The sequence below is a fragment of the Balaenoptera ricei genome, chromosome 11 (genome assembly GCF_028023285.1).
Source record: "Balaenoptera ricei isolate mBalRic1 chromosome 11, mBalRic1.hap2, whole genome shotgun sequence".
Taxonomy (NCBI): domain Eukaryota; kingdom Metazoa; phylum Chordata; class Mammalia; order Artiodactyla; family Balaenopteridae; genus Balaenoptera; species Balaenoptera ricei.
Genome location: NC_082649.1, coordinates 73,604,461 through 73,621,698, shown reverse-complemented (window position 1 = coordinate 73,621,698; position 17,238 = coordinate 73,604,461). Strand labels below are relative to the sequence as shown.

The 17,238-nt window shown below is 39.3% G+C and overlaps 1 protein-coding gene and 1 non-coding gene across 2 annotated transcripts in view; both read left to right on the top strand.

The window, feature by feature from the left end:
* The window catches only part of ERC2 (ELKS/RAB6-interacting/CAST family member 2), a 743,450-nt gene that overhangs the window by 546,705 nt on the left and 179,507 nt on the right, over positions 1 to 17,238 (top strand). The window lies entirely within an intron of this gene.
* LOC132375512 (U5 spliceosomal RNA) lies at positions 934 to 1,051 on the top strand. The gene has a single exon (XR_009506056.1). It is a non-coding gene; the product is annotated as a U5 spliceosomal RNA (small nuclear RNA).

Genomic DNA, 17,238 nt, shown 5'->3' with positions numbered 1-17,238 from the left:
CCCACTGAAGGAGTTTCGGCCTGACTCAGGGCTCATGAACCCAGATCCTGCAAGCTGCCTGGGGTGGCAAAAAAAAAAAAGGGAAAAATAACAAAGTAAAAAATAAAATTAGACTAGGAAGCTAATAGATATGTTAGAAAGAATATAAAAATAAAAATATAGATGAATCAACAACTGGAAGGTACATCAGTACCACAATAGTGAAAAAGAGGAGGAGGGAAAAGGAAAAAAAAAAGGGTGGGGGAAGGCCTTGGCTCTGAAGGGCGGGGCCTAAGCAAGGGCAAGCTTTGGGTGGTGCTCAGGACCCTCAGGGCTGGAAAAGGCCCTGGGGGCTGTAAGGGATGGGACTTAGGCTCAAGGAACAGAAGGGGCCCAGGCATGCCCCCCACCCCTGGTCTCAGAGGACAGGGGACGTCACCTGGTAGTCCAGCAGGCTTCCTGGACTCGAGTGGGCGGGGAAAATGTCCTCCTCTCCTTTCCCTCCTCCTGTCTTGGAGGGCCTCTCCTGCCTGCCTTTTCTGATCTCCCCGGCCGCCCTCCTATGCTCCCAAGGACCTACGTGGCTTGGAGGGGGCTTTGGAGGGCAGGGGACCGGCCTGGGAGCTCAGCAGGCTCCCCGGACTGAGTGGGCAGGGCTGTCACCCTCTGCTCCTCTCCCGCTCTTCCCAGAGAGTCCCTCCTGCCTGCCTCTCCTGATCTTCCCTGCCTCAGGGGCTCTGATCCTGTCTGGCCTCCACTTCTCCTCCTCCCTCAGTCCCCCTACCTCCTACTGGTTCACTTTGGGGTTCCTCTCGTCTCCTTGGGCATCACAGTCCCCCACCAGCTGCCAGCAGGCACCCTAGTTGTGGGGAACCGCTAACTTTGCATCTTCCCACACGGCCACGTTGACTCCCAACTCCCCTGTGGATACTTTCATTTCTTAGGAGGCGTTTCATACTCTGGTTTCTTTTCAGACCGAATACGTCTTTCACCTTTTACTAAAGATTTCCATGGAGAAGGCCTTTCAATGAACAATATATTGAAGTTAGATAAGCTTCTCATTTAGAATGATGATGCATTTGTCAAATGCCTATATTTAGAGAAGAGAATTTTAAAGAATTTTGGTTAATTGAAAATTCCCTACTAAAGAATGTTTTTTAAAAAGTACCTTGAGAAGCCTGCCTTTTAATGTAGGACCCATGCAGGTATCTGGGGAGAAACACCCAAATGAGATCTAAGTCTAATATTGATGAGCGCTGGTTTTATCTTTCTTTAAAGCAATGGGTGCTTCCATAAAACAGAGAGGCATACTCCTGTGAGAATCATCTCTTTTCTAATTGATGGCTCAATAGGCTTGGGTAAATTACTGCTAAACCTTTTTTTAAAAATGTCTGTTACATACAAAAGTAAAATGAAACCCCACATACCCTTCACCCAACTTCAGCAATTATTCAACTCATTGCCAGTACTGTCTCCTTCCTATCCCACATTTCCCCACTTCTATCCTTGGGTTATTTTGAAGCAAATCCCAGACATTATATCATTTCATTCATAAATATTTCAATATAAACATTCTTTTTTCAGATAAACATTTGTGACACCAAATTACAAACACTTCAAGATGGAGAACAATTCTAACGAAGGCTTCCCCCATAAGGTTGAAACCCACTGGGACCCAAATGTGAGAGGCTTAGATTCTAATTTTTTTTTTTTAATGTTGTTATAAAGCAGCAAAATGGACCATTTAGTGGTATTATATAGGGAAATCAGAAAGATTTACACCACTTGACACATTCTTCAGTTGATTTTCAGTTCTGTTCATCCTGGCTTATGCCTAAGTCTCAGTGTTCCCAGGACTGATGTGATTACATCATGGGTAGAGTTTTTGTTATCTTTTGGTGATTATCGACATTTCTACACATGACTGGAAGGGTAGGCCTTTCTTGATCTTGTCTCTTTTCAACTTCTTGACTGCATGGTAACTCTTCAGGTTTTTTGAAGAAAGAAAACAAACAACAACTTCCAAAGTGTGACCATGAACTGACGATTGGTTGCATCTTCTATGCCTAAAGTTTCTTGGGTATTGATTAATCGTAGCTTTTCTGCAGGGAATGTAACTGAGGTTAAGCTTTCTTTGTAATAAGATTAAACTCCTGAATCTCTGCTGAGGCCTGAACATAACCATTTTGCTTCTTGCACTATTTTTGTTAATGATGACATCTGCTTGCCCCCAGAAGCTCCATTTCATTGGGAAAAATTTTTTTCTGCAGTTGCTCTAGAGCATTTAGTCATTAATTAATTCAATCATAATTCACTGAGCAGTAACTAGGGTCCACCCACTGCACTAGATGCTGACCTAGTCACGGCTCAGACATAGTCCCCATTTTCCCAGACCTTAACTCTAGTCTTGATGTCTTCATTATTTGAATGTCTTTTGTACATCCAACCTTGGTGATTTGAGGGAGCAATAGAATGGTTTCCATATCCAAATATCATCTTTGCCCTTCTCTCCCTCAACTAGGTTACCATGGGATATCTTCCGGTTGAACCATATTTTTGTCTTGGCCTTGGTATTCAGATCTGGTTACTCTACAGGGGAATGATTCAAGAAGGCATAACATGTGGGCCAGGAACTTGGGCAGCAGTCTCGCCCTGGCTGCAATAGAAGGTGGAGAGAGAAGGTGTCCCAGAAGGATAGGGAAATGTGAAGGCTAGGGTCTCACACCACAACAGACTTTATATCCATCACAGTTTGGTTGATAGTTAGCCTTGAGCCAAGCAAGACTGCGTGGTGACAATTAAGTGTCATCATGGGAACTTAGTGTTTCATATTACCAGCCTGTCCTCTCATCTGGTGATGTTCCCTAAACTCCTCAACAGCATCTCTGAGAAGGAGTCCTCTAACCTCTACCTGGCACCAGCATTGACAAGGAATACATTAGCACAAGGGTCAAGAGCCTGGGCTTTGAGGGGAAAGATGACTTGGATTTAAATCTCTGCCTTGCCACTTACTCTACTGGCACTGTGACATTGACAAGTGTATAAATGACGTTACCTTGCCTGTGGAGTTTCTCTGATGATTAAATGAGTTAATACATATAAAACACTTAGGATAGATCTGATACTTAGTAACTCTTAATAAATCTACTCCTCAGTGTTCTCTCTTCAGAGAACTCTCCCTTAAATGTTTGCCTTTTGTTGTACTATAATAACTTTCTTCATCATTTCACCCTCTTGCTTTTTTAGTTCTTTTACATTTTGCTTTTTGAGGCTGCTTAAGCATTTAGACCTTCTTTATAATTCTTGAGTATTTAAGGCCGTTCTCCTGTCTTGTCCTGTCCCCAGTACCCTCCATGCTGTAGAACCTTCTTATCTCCAAAGTACCCAGTTCTTCCTTCTCTTCTTCTTGTAACAGGTTTACAGGACCCTCAGTATTCTAACCCATCTCCATTCGATATTCTGTGGATTCTTTTTTTGTGTATTCTACAGTTAGTCACTGGGCACTTTCTGTGGACAGGGCACTGAGTCTGACCCTGGTGACATGGTCCCTACCTAGTGAAGCTCATGCACTAATGAGGAAGATGGAGTAAGTACTCTGATAAGGAAGTTTCTGGGGGGTATTGGGACATATAATCCAGATTGGAAGGAAGCATGAAGGTTTAGGGAAGCTTCCAGGAGGAATAAATGGCTGATGTGAGACCTAATGGGTGAGAGAAGTGAGCCAGGTAATGAAGGGGGATATGAGGAGTGTTGCATATGGGACTTACAATCAAATACAATATTTAAATGGCCAATTAAAATAATGCAGTGATTAAATAGATTGGGTCCTGCTAAAAGCCCAAAACAGCTCTGGAAGCTTCTGCTGGAAAATGGCCACTTACATGGGGAAGGGGATCAAAATGTCACCCGCAGAAGTATACAATAATAGCTAACCTTCTACCACATCATCCTTGACTCCTAACCTTATCTTTGCCTTAAAACAAATAGTTTCCCTGCAAGCAGGTTAGAGCCCCCTTTTCCCTCCATTCTCACATTCTTCTTGACATGTGGCCATTGAAAGTTGTCTACTAACCCAAGTCATTTTTCCCAACCTGCCATTAGAGATGCTATCTCCACAATGTATAGTAACATTGTTTACATTCACATTGGTCAACTGTAATTGAATATGAAATTTTCAGCATTACCTTTCCTTCATGATGGTGTTGGAAATAATTTATATGTTTATAATAAGAAAGGATTTTTAAAAAAATAAGGTGCACAATGAAAGCGGTTCCCAGAACTGGTCTGGAATTTTTCAGGGAGATATTGAGCATGGAAAATATTTAAAACTCCAGCTTGGAGTTTGCTGTTTAATGCACCTAAAAGTGTATACATGAAACTCTGTGGCAGCAAACTTGAACCACTTTCCATCGCATAACCAAATGTTTTATTATTTTAATATTTGAAATAATACAAAAAATTTACCAAAAGAATATAAAACCTTAGGAAGAAAAGAGTTGATTCCTGCCAAGGCGGACCTCAGCCAGATTGAGCCTCTACCCCTTAACATCTCGAAAACATGCTTTCTTCTTTAAGCTTTATTAACTGAGGAAATAATGATGATCAAAATGGGATGGTGTTTTTATTCAGCAGCAGCCAGTGGAAGACCAGGAGAGCCTCAGCCTCTGATGTCAAAGTCCACAGGGCAAGGGCTCTCCAAAATCAGCTGGGAGAGAAGGAGAGCTGGCTTCTGTTGCCAGGGATTGCTTTTGTTTTCTGTCTTTGTAAACTGACTGAATTATGCCCTTGTCTCCTGAACTGTCTTAGCATCATTTCCTTGGGCCTCAGTGGCACCCAGAACAGAACTGATCAACTACAGGCTCCTGGGTTCTTAAATCCAACCAACAGACCATTTCCAGGAATGCAGCAGATGTTCCTGCATCTTAGACACAGGTTATATTATCTCCAGCTTGCCACACCTGCAGGGGCAAAGCCTGCCTATTGGAGATGCAGGGCTTCATTGTACATGTGTATTTGTGTACAGACCACACACACATTACTCATGCTTTCTGATAAAACCCAGAGGAGGTATAGAGGCTACTTCATTTATAGATTAAGGAACCACTAAATTCATCTTTAATATGTTGAAATGTACACAGGGTCAGTAAGGCAGGAGAGAAGAGGAGGATGTATGTTATCATCATGGAAGGGTCAACTGAATATAGAAAATTATCTGTAATAAATCAGAAATTCTATGATTGCTACATATTTTAAACAGTATAATGGATTGGGTGATGTAGATTCATTGTGTTATTATTATTCAAGATAAGACTAGTAAATTATATTTGTGTAGAGCTTTGTAATTATAAAAATGCTTTCTTCTTGTATAACATTTTCAAGTGACTAATAGCAGTGAAGTTACATCTCTTTTCATATCTGAAAAATCAAGTATAAGTAATACTTATTTTGAAAGAGACTTCTCTTTTTAAAAACAGAAATTAAATGTGCATATTATGAGAATACTGACTAGCAACAAGAAGAAAGCATTTACCCAAGAAAAAGAGTTGACATTTTGATTTTTTTTTCTAGTCTCTTTTTCCGTTCCTACATTTTGCATAGTCATGATTGTACTGTTACTATTTTCTCTCAATTTTTTTCATTTACATGGAGTAATGCTTCTCATTCTACAGTTAGTATAAATTTTTTTGCAAAATTGAAAATGGTAGGAATAGTGCATATACAGTCACTGTGGGAGAAGGGAATCCTTATAGTTTGGTTAGGAACTATGGACAGGGTTTAACTATTCAAATTAAATCATAAAACACTTATTGAGTACCTACCTACCACATGCCAGGCTCAATTCTCGGCACTGTGTGTGGGCAGTGGGATGGTGGTGGCTTGTAAAGGGCTATGAAAATGACTAAGACCTATAGCAGATGCTTTCAGTGAGCTTACACTTTAGTTAAGAGGAGAATTAAGAAAGGAAATTAATAGGTAAATAAGGGAGGATAGTAGTTAGGAAGGAACTTAGAAAAGAAGGGAGGAAAGGAATTGACCAGGGGGGCAGGGACAAAAGAAGAAAAGAGGAAGGAAGGAAGGAAAAGGAAGGAAGGGAAGATTGGAGAAACCAAGGGAAGGAGGGAGGGATGGAAGGAAGGAGGGAGGGAAGAAGAAGAAATGACACCAAAACCCAAGAAACCATAAACACCTATTGAATTTCAATATTCAGATTATAGAAATCATTTAAGGCAATGAAAAATATCACAGGACAGTATAAAATCAAAATTTCAAAAAATTTATCAAGATTAACAGTATCTTGATGATAAACAGTCATTTTAACTTCTCTAGATTCCTCTGTGTAGAATTCTCAGGACATCTTGAATGCCAGGTTTCTCTCTGAAATACTCATGATAAAGCATACTTGAGTATTGTTGCAATTGAAGAAGAAACTATTGCTAATGTGTATATGAGATATACAAAAAAATGTGTGGACTATCTATTTCTGAAAACTCGAAGCTATGTAAAGGGCTCTCTCACACCATATACAAGAATTAACTCAATATAGATCACAGACCTAAATGTAAGCATTAGAACTATAACACTCCTACAGTAAAATGTAGGTAAAAATCTTTGTGACCTTGGGTTAGACAGAGCATTTTTAGATATGACACCAAAAGCATAGACAACTAAAGAAAAAAATAAATTGGACTTCATCAAAATTAAATACTTTTGTGCTTCAAATGACACTATCAAGAAAAGACAATCCACAAAATGGGAGAAAATATTTGCAAACATATCTGGTAAAGGATATGTAAAAGAATATATAAAGAACTCTTACAACCCAACAATAAAAATTCAAGTAACTCAATTTTAAAAAGGCAAAGGATTTGAATAGAGATTTCTCCAAAGAAGATATACAAATGGCCTATAAGTACGTGAAAAGATGCTCACTATCTTTAGTCTTTAGGGAAATATAAATAAATATAAATCAAAACCACAACGAGACACCACTTCACACCCACTAGGATGGCTGTAATAAAAAAGACAGACAATAACAAGTGTTGATAATGATGTGGAGAAACTGGAACCCTCATACATTGACGATGAGCTTGTAAAGTGGTGTGGCCACTTTGGAAACACAGCTTGGTAGTTCTCTGGAATGTTAAACACAGAGTTCTCATGTGAAACAGCAATTCCACTCCTAGGTACATACCGAAAGGAAATGAAAACATATATCCACACAAAAACTTGTACATGAATGTTTCAGCTGGATTATGAATAATAGCCAAAAGATAGAAACAACCCAAATGGATGAATTGATAAATGGATACACAAAATGAGCTATATCCATATATGAACTGTTATTTGACAATAAAAAGAAATGAAGTACTGATAGATTCTTTAACATGTAAGAACCTTGAAAACATCATGCTAAGTAATAAGAGCCAGTCTCAAAAGACCACATATTGTATGATCCATTTTATATGCAAATATGCAAATGTACAGAGACTGAAAATAGATTAGTGGTTGCCTAGGGCTGGGGGGAAGAAGTGGAGGATGACTGCTAATGGTATGGAGTTCTGTTGGGGTAATGCAAATTTTCTAAAGTTTGATTGTGGTGATGGGTTCACAGCTGAATATACTAAAACTCATTTACTTGTACCCTTTAAATGGGTGAATTGTGTGATATGTGAATTATATCTCAATAAAGCTATTAAAAGGGGGGCTCTGCATAGTGTTGTGAAATCTACCTGACTCAGTGCTAGGAGCTGAAAGTAGGGAGAGAGGATTGCATAACTAGGACATTGTATTATAACCTATACATGTACAAAGGACTTTTTCAGTGGTTCCACAGAGGTGAGAGAGCAATTCATTTAGCCTGTGAGGTGGGGAGAACTTTGAGGAGTGATATTTAAACTAAGTATTAAAGACTGATAGAAGTTCAATGGATAAAAGAGCGAAAGTATCTTAGGGACATGGGTAAAAAGAACTAAGTAAGGACTTATTAAATAGGAGATATGGTGATAATGGTGGTGGTGGTGATGATGACCCAATGATGATAGTCATGGTTGTGGTGATGGTAATGTTGAAGGTAATGATGGTGCTGATGATGGAGATAACAACAATGGTGATGGTGGTAATGGCGGTTGTGGAGATGATTTTTTTTTTTAATGTCTTTATTGGAGTGTAATTGCTTTACAATGGTGCGTTAGTTTCTGCTTTATAACAGAGTGAATCAGCTATACATATACATATATTCCCATATCTCCTCCTTCTTGCATCTCCCTCCCACCCTCCCTATCCCACCCCTCTAGGTGGTCACAAAGCACCGAGCTGATCTCCTTGTGCTATGCGGCTGCTTCCCACTAGCTATCTGTTTTACATTTGGTAGTATATATAAGTCCATGCCACTCTCTCACTTTGTCCCAGCTTACCCTTCCCCCTCCCTGTGTCCTCAGGTCCAATCTCCACATCTGCGTCTTTATTCTTGTCCTGCCCCTAGGTTCTTCAGAACCTTTTTTTTTTTTTTTTTTTTTTTAAGATTCCATATATATGTGTTAGCATACGGTGTTTGGTTTTTTTTTTTTTTGGAAACCAAGGAATAATTTATTTGAACACTGATAATAATTACATTACAATTTTGGCTAAAACATTTTAAGAAGAACATTGTTTTTATGTAGTAGGCACTTTTTAATTTGACTCCTTTTATTTATTTATTTATTTGAATTTTATTTATTTTTTCATACAGCACGTTCTTATTAGTTATCCATTTTATACATATTAGTGTATATATATCAATCCCAATCTCCCAATTCATCACAGCACCACCACCACTACCCCCCGCTGCTTTCCCCCCTTGGTGTCATACGTTTGTTCTCTACATCTGTGTCTCAGTTTCTACCCTGCAAACCGGTTCATCTGTACCATTTTTCTAGGTTCCACATATATGCGTTAATATACAATATTTGTTTTTCTCTTTCTGACTTACTGCACTCTGTATGACAGTCTCTAGATCCATCCACGTCTCTACAAATGACCCAATTTCATTCCTTTTTATGGCTGAGTAACATTCCATTGTATATATGTACCACATCTTCTTTATCCATTCGTCGGTCGATGGTCATTTAGGTTGCTTCCATGACCTGGCTATTGTAAATAGTGCTGCAATGAACGTTGGGGTGCATGTGTCTTTTTGAATTATAGTTTTCGCTGGGTATATGCCCAGTAGTGGGATTGCTGGGTCATATAGTAATTCTATTTTTAGTTTTTTAAGGAACCTCCATACTGTTTTCCATAGTGGCTGTATCAGTTTACATTCCCACCAACAGTGCAAGAGGGTTCCCTTTTCTCCACACCCTCTCCAGCATTTGTTGTTTGTAGATTTTCTGATGCCCATTCTAACTGGGGTGAGGTGACACCTCATTGTACTTTTGATTTGCATTTCTCTAATAATAAGTGATGTTGAGCAGCTTTTCATGTGCTTCCTGGCCATCTGTATGTCTCTTTGGAGAAATGTCTCTTTGGGTCTTCTGCCCATTTTTGGATTGAGTTGTTTGTTCTTTTAATATTGAGCTGCATGAGCTGTTTATATATTTTGGAGATTAATCCTTTGTCTGTTGCTTTGTTTGCAAATATTTTCTCCCATTCTGAGGGTTGTCTTTTCGTCTTGTTTGTAGTTTGCTTTGCAAAAGCTTTTAAGTTTCATTAGGTCCCATTTCTTTATTTTTGTTTTTATTTCCATTACTCTAGGAGGTGGATCAAAAAAGATCTTGCTGTGATTTATGTCAAAAAGTGTTCTTCCTATGTTTTCCTCTAAGAGTTTTATAGTGTCCGGTCTTACATGTAGGTCTCGAACCCATTTTGAGTTTATTGTTGTGTATGGTGTTAGGGAGTGTTCTAATTTCATTCTTTTACATGTAGCTGTCCAGTTTTCCCAGCACCACTTACTGAAGAGACTGTCTTTTCTCCATTGTATATCCTTGCCTCCTTTGTCATAGATTAGTTGACCATAGGTGCGTGGGTTTATCTCTGGGCTTTCTATCTTGTTCCATTGATCTATGTTTCTGTTCTTGTGCCAGGACCATATGGTCTTGATTACTGTAGCTTTGTAGTATAGTCTGAAGTCAGGGAGTCTGATTCCTCCAGCTCCGTTTTTTTCCCTCAAGACTGCTTTGGCTATTCGGGATCTTTTGTGTCTCCATACAAATTTTAAGATTTTTTGTTCTAGTTCCGTTAAAAATGCCATTGGTAATTTGATAGAGATTGCATTGAATCTGTAGATTGCTTTGGGTAGTATAGTCATTTTCACAATATTGATTCTTCCAATCCAAGAACATGGTATATCTCTCCATCTGTTTGTATCATCTTTACTTTCTTTCATCAGTGTCTTATAGTTTTCTGCATACAGATCTTTTGTCTCCTTAAGTAGATTTATTCCTAGGTATTTTATTCTTTTGGTTGCAGTGGTAAATGGGAGTGTTTCCTTAATTTCTCTTACAGATTTTTCATCATTAGTATATAGGAATGCAAGAGATTTCTGTGCATTAATTATGTATCCTGCTCCTCTACCAAGTTCATTGATTAGCTCTAATAGTTTTCTGGTAGCATCTTTAGGATTCTCTATGTATAGTATCATGTCATCTGCAAACAGTGATAGCTTTACTTCTTCTTTTCTGATCTGGATTCCTTTTACTTCTTTTTCTTCTCTGATTGCTGTGGCTAAAACTTTCAAAAGTATGTTGAATAATAGTGGTGAGAGTGGACATCCTTGTCTTGTTCCTGATCTTAGAGGAAATGCTTTCAGTTTTTCACCATTGCAAATGATGTTGGCTGTGGGTTTGTCGTATATGGCCTTTATTATGTTGAGGTAAGTTCCCTCTGTGCCTACTTTCTGGAGAGGTTTTATCATAAATGGGTCTTGAATTTTGTCAAAAGCCTTTTCTGTATCTAGTGAGATGATCACATGGTTCTTCTCCTTCAATTTGTTAATATGGTTTATCACATTGATTGATTTGCATATATTGAAGAATCCTTGCATTCCTGGGATAAACCCCAGTTGATCATGTTGTAAGAGCCTTTTAATGTGTTGTTGGATTCTGTTTGCTAGTATTTTGTTGAGGATTTTTGCATCTATGTTCATCAGTGATACTGGCCTGTAGTTTTCTTTTTTTGTGACATCTTTGTCTGGTTTTGGTATCAGGGTGATGACAAGTTTGGGAGTGTTCCTCCCTCTGCTATATTTTGGAAGAGCTTGAGAAGGATAGGTGTTAGCTCTTCTCTAAATGTTTGATAGAATTTGCCTGTGAATCCATCTGGTCCTGGGCTTCTGTTTGTTGGAAGATTTTTTATCACAATCTCAATATTAGTGCTTGTGATTGGTCTGTTTATATTTTCTGTTTCTTCCTGGTTCATTCTCGGAAGGTTGTGCTTTTCTAAGAATTTGTCCATTTCTTCCAGGTTGTCCATTTTATTGGCATAGAGTTGCTTGTAGTAGTCTTTCATGATCCTTTGTATTTCTGCAGTGTCAGTTGTTACTTCTCCTTTTTCATTTCTAATTCTATTGATTTGAGTCTTCTCCCTTTTTCTCTTGATGAGTCTGGCTAATGGTTTATCAATTTTGTTTATCTTCTCAAAGAACCAGCTTTTAGTTTTATTGATCTTTGCTATTGTTTCCTTCATTTCATTTTCATTTATTTCTGATCTGATCTTTATGATTTCTTTCCTTCTGCTAACTTTGGGTTTTTTTTTGTTCTTCTTTTTCTAATTGCTTTAGGTGTAAGGTTAGGTTGTTTATTCGTGATGTTTCTTGTTTCTTGAGGTAGGATTGTATTGCTATAAACTTCCCTCTTAGAACTTCTTTTGCTGCATCCCATAGGTTTTGGGTCATTGTGTTTTCATTGTCATTTGTTTCTAGGTATTTTTTGATTTCCTCTTTGATTTCTTCAGTGATCTCTTGGTTATTTAGTAGTGTATTGTTTAGCCTCCATGTGCTTGTATTTTTTACAGATTTTTTTCCTGTAATTGATATCTAGTCTCAGAGCGTTGTGGTCGGAAAAGGTACTTGATACGATTTCAATTTTCTTAAATTTACCAAGGCTTGATTTGTGACCCAAGATATGATCTATCCTGGAGAATGTTCCATGAGCCCTTGAGAAGAACGTGTATTCTGTTGTTTTTGGATGGAATGTCCTATAAATATCAATTAAGTCCATCTTGTTTAATGTATCATTTAAAGCTGTGTTTCCTTACTTATTTTCATTTTGGATGATCTGTCCATTGGTGAAAGTGGGATGTTAAAGTCCCCTACTATGATTGTGTTACTGTCGATTTTCCCTTTTATGGCTGTTAGTGTATGATCCTTTTAATGTGTTGTCGGGTTCTGTTTGCTAGTATTTTGTTGAGGATTTTTGCATGTATATTCATCAGTGATATTGGTCTCTAATTTTCTTTTTTTGTAGTTTCTTTGTCTGGTTTTGATATCAGGGTGATGGTGGCCTCATAGAATGAGTTTGGGAGTTTTCCTTCCTCTGCAATTTTTTGGAAGAGTTTGAAAAGGATGGGTGTTAGCTCTTCTCTAAATGTTTGATAGAATTCACCTGGGAATGTGCTTCCTGGACTTGATTAACTATTTCCTTTCCCATATTAGGGAAGTTTTCAACTATAATCTCTTCAAATATTTTCTCAGACCCTTTCTTTTTTTTCTTCTTCTTCTGGGACCCCTATAATTCGAATGTTCATGCGTTTAATGTTGTCCCAGAGGTCTCTAAGACTGTCCTCAATTCTTCTCATTCTTTTTTCTTTATTCTACTTGGCAGTAGTAATTTCCACTATTTTATCTTCCAGGTCACTTATCTGTTCTTCTGCCTCAGTTATTCTGCTATTGATTCCTTCTAGAGAATTTTTAATTTCATTTATTGTGTTGTTCATCATTGTTTGTTTGCTCTTTAGTTCTTGTAGGTCCTTGTTAAACGTTTCTTGTATTTTCTCCATTCTCTTTCCAAGATTTTGGATCATCTTTACTATCATTACTCTGAATTCTTTTTCAGGTAGACTGCCTTTTCCTCTTCATTTGTTTGGTCTGGTGGGTTTTTACCTTGCTCCTTCATCTGCTGTGTGTTTCTCTGTCTTCTCATTTTGCTTAACTTACTGTGTTTGGGGTCTCCTTTTTGCAGGCTGCAGGTTCATAGTTCCCGTTGTTTTTGGTGTCTGCCCCTCATGGCAAAGTTTGGTTCAGTGGGTTGTGTAAGCTTCCTGGTGGAGGGGACTGGTGCCTGTGTTCTGGTGGATGAGGCTGGATCATGTCTTTCTGGTGGGTAGGACCGCGTCAGGTGGTGTGTTTTGGGGTGTCTGTGACCTTATTATGATTTTAGGCAGCCTCTCTGCTAATGAGTGGGGTTGTGTTCCTGTCTTTCTGGTTGCTTGGAATGGTGTGTCCAGCACTGTAGTTTGCTGATCGTTGAGTGGAGCTGGGTCTTAGCGTTGAGATGGAGATCTCTGGGAGAACTTTTGCCCTTTGATATTATGTGGGGCCGGGAGGTCTCTGGTGGACCAATGTCCTGAACTTGGCTCTCCCACCTCAGAGGCACTGGCCTGACACCCAGCCGGAGCACCAAGACCCTGTCAGCCACACGGCCACACAAAGGACTTTGTTTTGGCAGGAGGCAAAAAATGTTCTCTCTTCCCACAAGTAGTCTACATGGTAAAATAGGATAAATTTGAAGTGGCTATTTCCTTGAGTGTTGTCCCACAAATATTGAGTTATGTCTCAGAACAGCTATCATTGGTGAGATGTTCTGGTTCTAGCCATGATGCCAGAAAAACTGCAGGAGGGCTGCAAGATAGAGAAAGCGGGCCTGTGCTTCAAGGTACCTATTTACTGGCAGATAAAGCTGAGGGGCAGAAGGCCTTGGTCCTTAGGTCTCCTCCAGGCACTGACTTTTTTGGGAAAGAAAAGTCTTAACATCCTCTGGAATCCAGGTCTGATTCCAGGAGACGAATGTTTCGCATTTGAAACCCAAGCTTCTGCCCTATGGTCGCCCACGGAAAAGGGCGTGAGAAGGGTGGTGGTCAAACCCACCAGGGCGACCAGCCTGACTCAGAGTCTGGCCTTGGGTAGGCATTCGGGTGCTCAGACCCGGGGCCACCCTCCTCCCGCCTTCTCCTGGGGCTTGGATTAGTGATGTGGGGGTTCACGCGGGGTCCCCGCCTGCTTTGGGACCAGGGCACGTTGCTGGGGCGCTCTCCCTCATCGCCCTCCCTGCTTGGACCCAAGACGATGGTTTTGCAAAGACTGAATTTGAGGAACTTCTGAAGCATCTAAGTGATGTGCTTCTAGGCATCTGCAGCCATAGACCTTGAGCCACACGTGGTAGGTAGCCAGGAACACCTATCATCAGCAAGTGCCTTGCTTTTTGATCAAATATCTTTCAGCCAGACTTGGAGAAGCTGTTTATTAGTCTATAAAAGAGGATCCAAACACTTTAGCAGTTAATGAATTACTGTACCTGGACTTGAAATATGGTGGTTCATACTTTTGTAATCAGAAACTACTCATGACAATGATTTGCTTACTATGGAGGCCTACTGTGGGCCTAAGCTCTGGATCTCACCATGACCCCTTTCATGAAAACTTTGGGTTAAAAATATTAGGTTGAACTACATGAAATTGCCATTTTTTAGGTAAAAAAAAGGTTAAATATCAGCAATTTCACCTGGATTAGGCTATAATATGCCTTGTGCTGATTTATACCCCACCTCTTTTCACTAAATGTGTGGAACGGGTAGGAGGCGTCAACAACTGATACATGTTATTCTGCTAATGATAATAGCCACTGTGCCATTGATTTTGTGTGTGTGTGTGTGTGTGTACAGAATAGGTATATATAAATCAGTGCTATTCAGTACATTAGCCATGAGCCTTCTGTGGCTAATGAGCATTTGAAATGTGGCTAGTCCAAATTGAGGTGTGCTATGAATGTAAATGCACTCCTGATTTCAAAAACTTAATATGAAAAAAAGAATATAAATTATTTCAGTAATAATTTTTATATTGATTATATATCAAATAATAATATTTTGAATATATTTGGTTAAATAAAATATTAATATTAATTTCAGTTGTTTCTTTTTACATTTTTTTTTTTGATGTGGCTACTAGAAAATTTGGCTTGTATTATATTTCTGTTTGACAGTGCTGCTACAGACAGAAAGGATTTTTAAAGTCCTTTTTCAGTGTACTTTTTTGGCAGATCCAGGAGGAAGACCATTCAAAGTGGCTTTTAGAAATTGCCCTTGGATTATTCTGAGCCCAAATCTGCTTCAGTTTCCTCAAGAAAGGAAGGAAAACCAATCTGGCCTCTAAAATCTACTTTTCGAAAATGGCATTATAGACATGTATCCCCTCTCTAATATACAAAATAAATTCTAGCAGCTCATAGTTTTTCCATGTACTTATAGTATTTTCTTTGCTTTTACTTTTTGTTCTCTGTGTTCTTCCTGTCATCACTTTATCAAAATATTGAGGCCCTGGCATCGAGCAAGTAGAGATATTCAAGATACATAAATGCCTCACTTATTCAGTACTGAGTTTATCTGAATCACTTGGGGATTGGCTAAGTGTATAAGCATTCGGATTTCTCTAAAATTGAGACCATGCCACGCAGTGCGGGATTAGTGGGGAGAAAAGTGTGTCAGTCTCCTGGCGCTGACAATTTGAACTGTCAGGGTCAGGGCCCTGTGGTCTCCTTTTGCTCCCCTAATCCTGACTAAGAAGGTAATTTAAGTAGAATCCTGGGGTGCTAAATTAAGGAGGCTCTAATGGGAAAATGGGAAGTGGAGGGTTTAAAGGACACCCATTAATGTGCTCACTTCAAGATGTACTCTCATCAGTGCTTCTTAGGAAGGCACATGCTCGCCAGTAATGCCTTTTCTTTTTGGAACACAACCAAGGGCAAGGATGGAGATTTTTAAACATAATATTTTGGAACCCAAGGGAAGCCAAAATATTGCAGACAGTGATAAAACCACAATTTAGTAATTGTGTTGTGTGATCCTGCAGCATGTGGTGGGGCTGCTAGAAGGGGAAGTGTGATGAGTTTGGGCAGCAGGCATTCTACATCTCAAGTTGCCATCTAATCCTTCCTTAAATAAGTCCAGGCTGATCTGCAGGGTGTCCAAAAATCCTCTTTTCTCTGCAGTCACATCTTCTAGGCCAAAGAGAAATCAGGGTAAGTATCAGCTAGGGATATCCTTGCTTACCCTAACAGAAAACCCCCAAATTAAATAATATGTTTTCTCACATAACAGTAAGTCTGGAGGTAGGCAGTCCAGAAAGTGTATGGTATTTTACTATTGCTATTCTATTTTATCCTCTGTCATGGCCAGCTTTTGTCTTCATGTTGCAGAATTGCTGCTGCAGTTCAGTCATCACATCTGCATTCTACCAGAAGGAAGGTTATGTGCTACACAACTTTACCTGTGGGAAGGTATATCCCCTTCCAAGGGGATAGCTCTATATTATTGGCCTGAAGTGGGTTGCCTCACTTCTCCCAGATGCCAGGGACTCTGAGTTGGTGAAGAAGCAGCTAGAATGTGGAGCCCATAGAGCTTGCCACTCTGACAAAGGAAGATGTAGTCTACATAAATAGCTCCTAGTTCAGTTCTTGGCATATAGTATATAATCAAAAAAAAAAGAATCTTAAAATAACCTTACCTTTGTGGTAAAAAGACCAGATCAAGCAACACTACAACTATATATGCTAAAGTAGTGGTTACTTTGATTAGAGTAGTGTCTAACACTAACTGAGCATGCCCTTAGGCATGTTTGGCCTATAGAGAGAACACAGGGCTCAGTGCTTTACATCTTTCTTACTCCTTGTAACAACCTGATGAAGGAGATATTCTTCCCAGATTACAGAGAGGGAAACTGAGGCTCAAGAAAGCTAAGTAAACTTGCCTAAGGTACACAGCTAATGTGAAGGAGAGCTGGGATGCTAACCCTTGCTTTCAGCCTGTGCCTTTATAACCTCTAAGCTCTCCTATAAGTAGAAGGCTCTTGGTAGGTAGTCGGTTTGCCTAGTAACTTGCTAACCCAGTTCAAAGCCTAGAACCAAAGACCTAGGAGTGAATAGCAAAAAGGACTGAAAAAAAAAATGGAAGAAAAAGTTAGGGTAACTTTGGAGTAGTTGAAATAGGTCCCCATATTATGAGCTGTTAAAGGCCTAAATGATGCCAAATTCTGGACTCTCTCAATCTTGGAATATTTTCCATCAGTTCTCCATT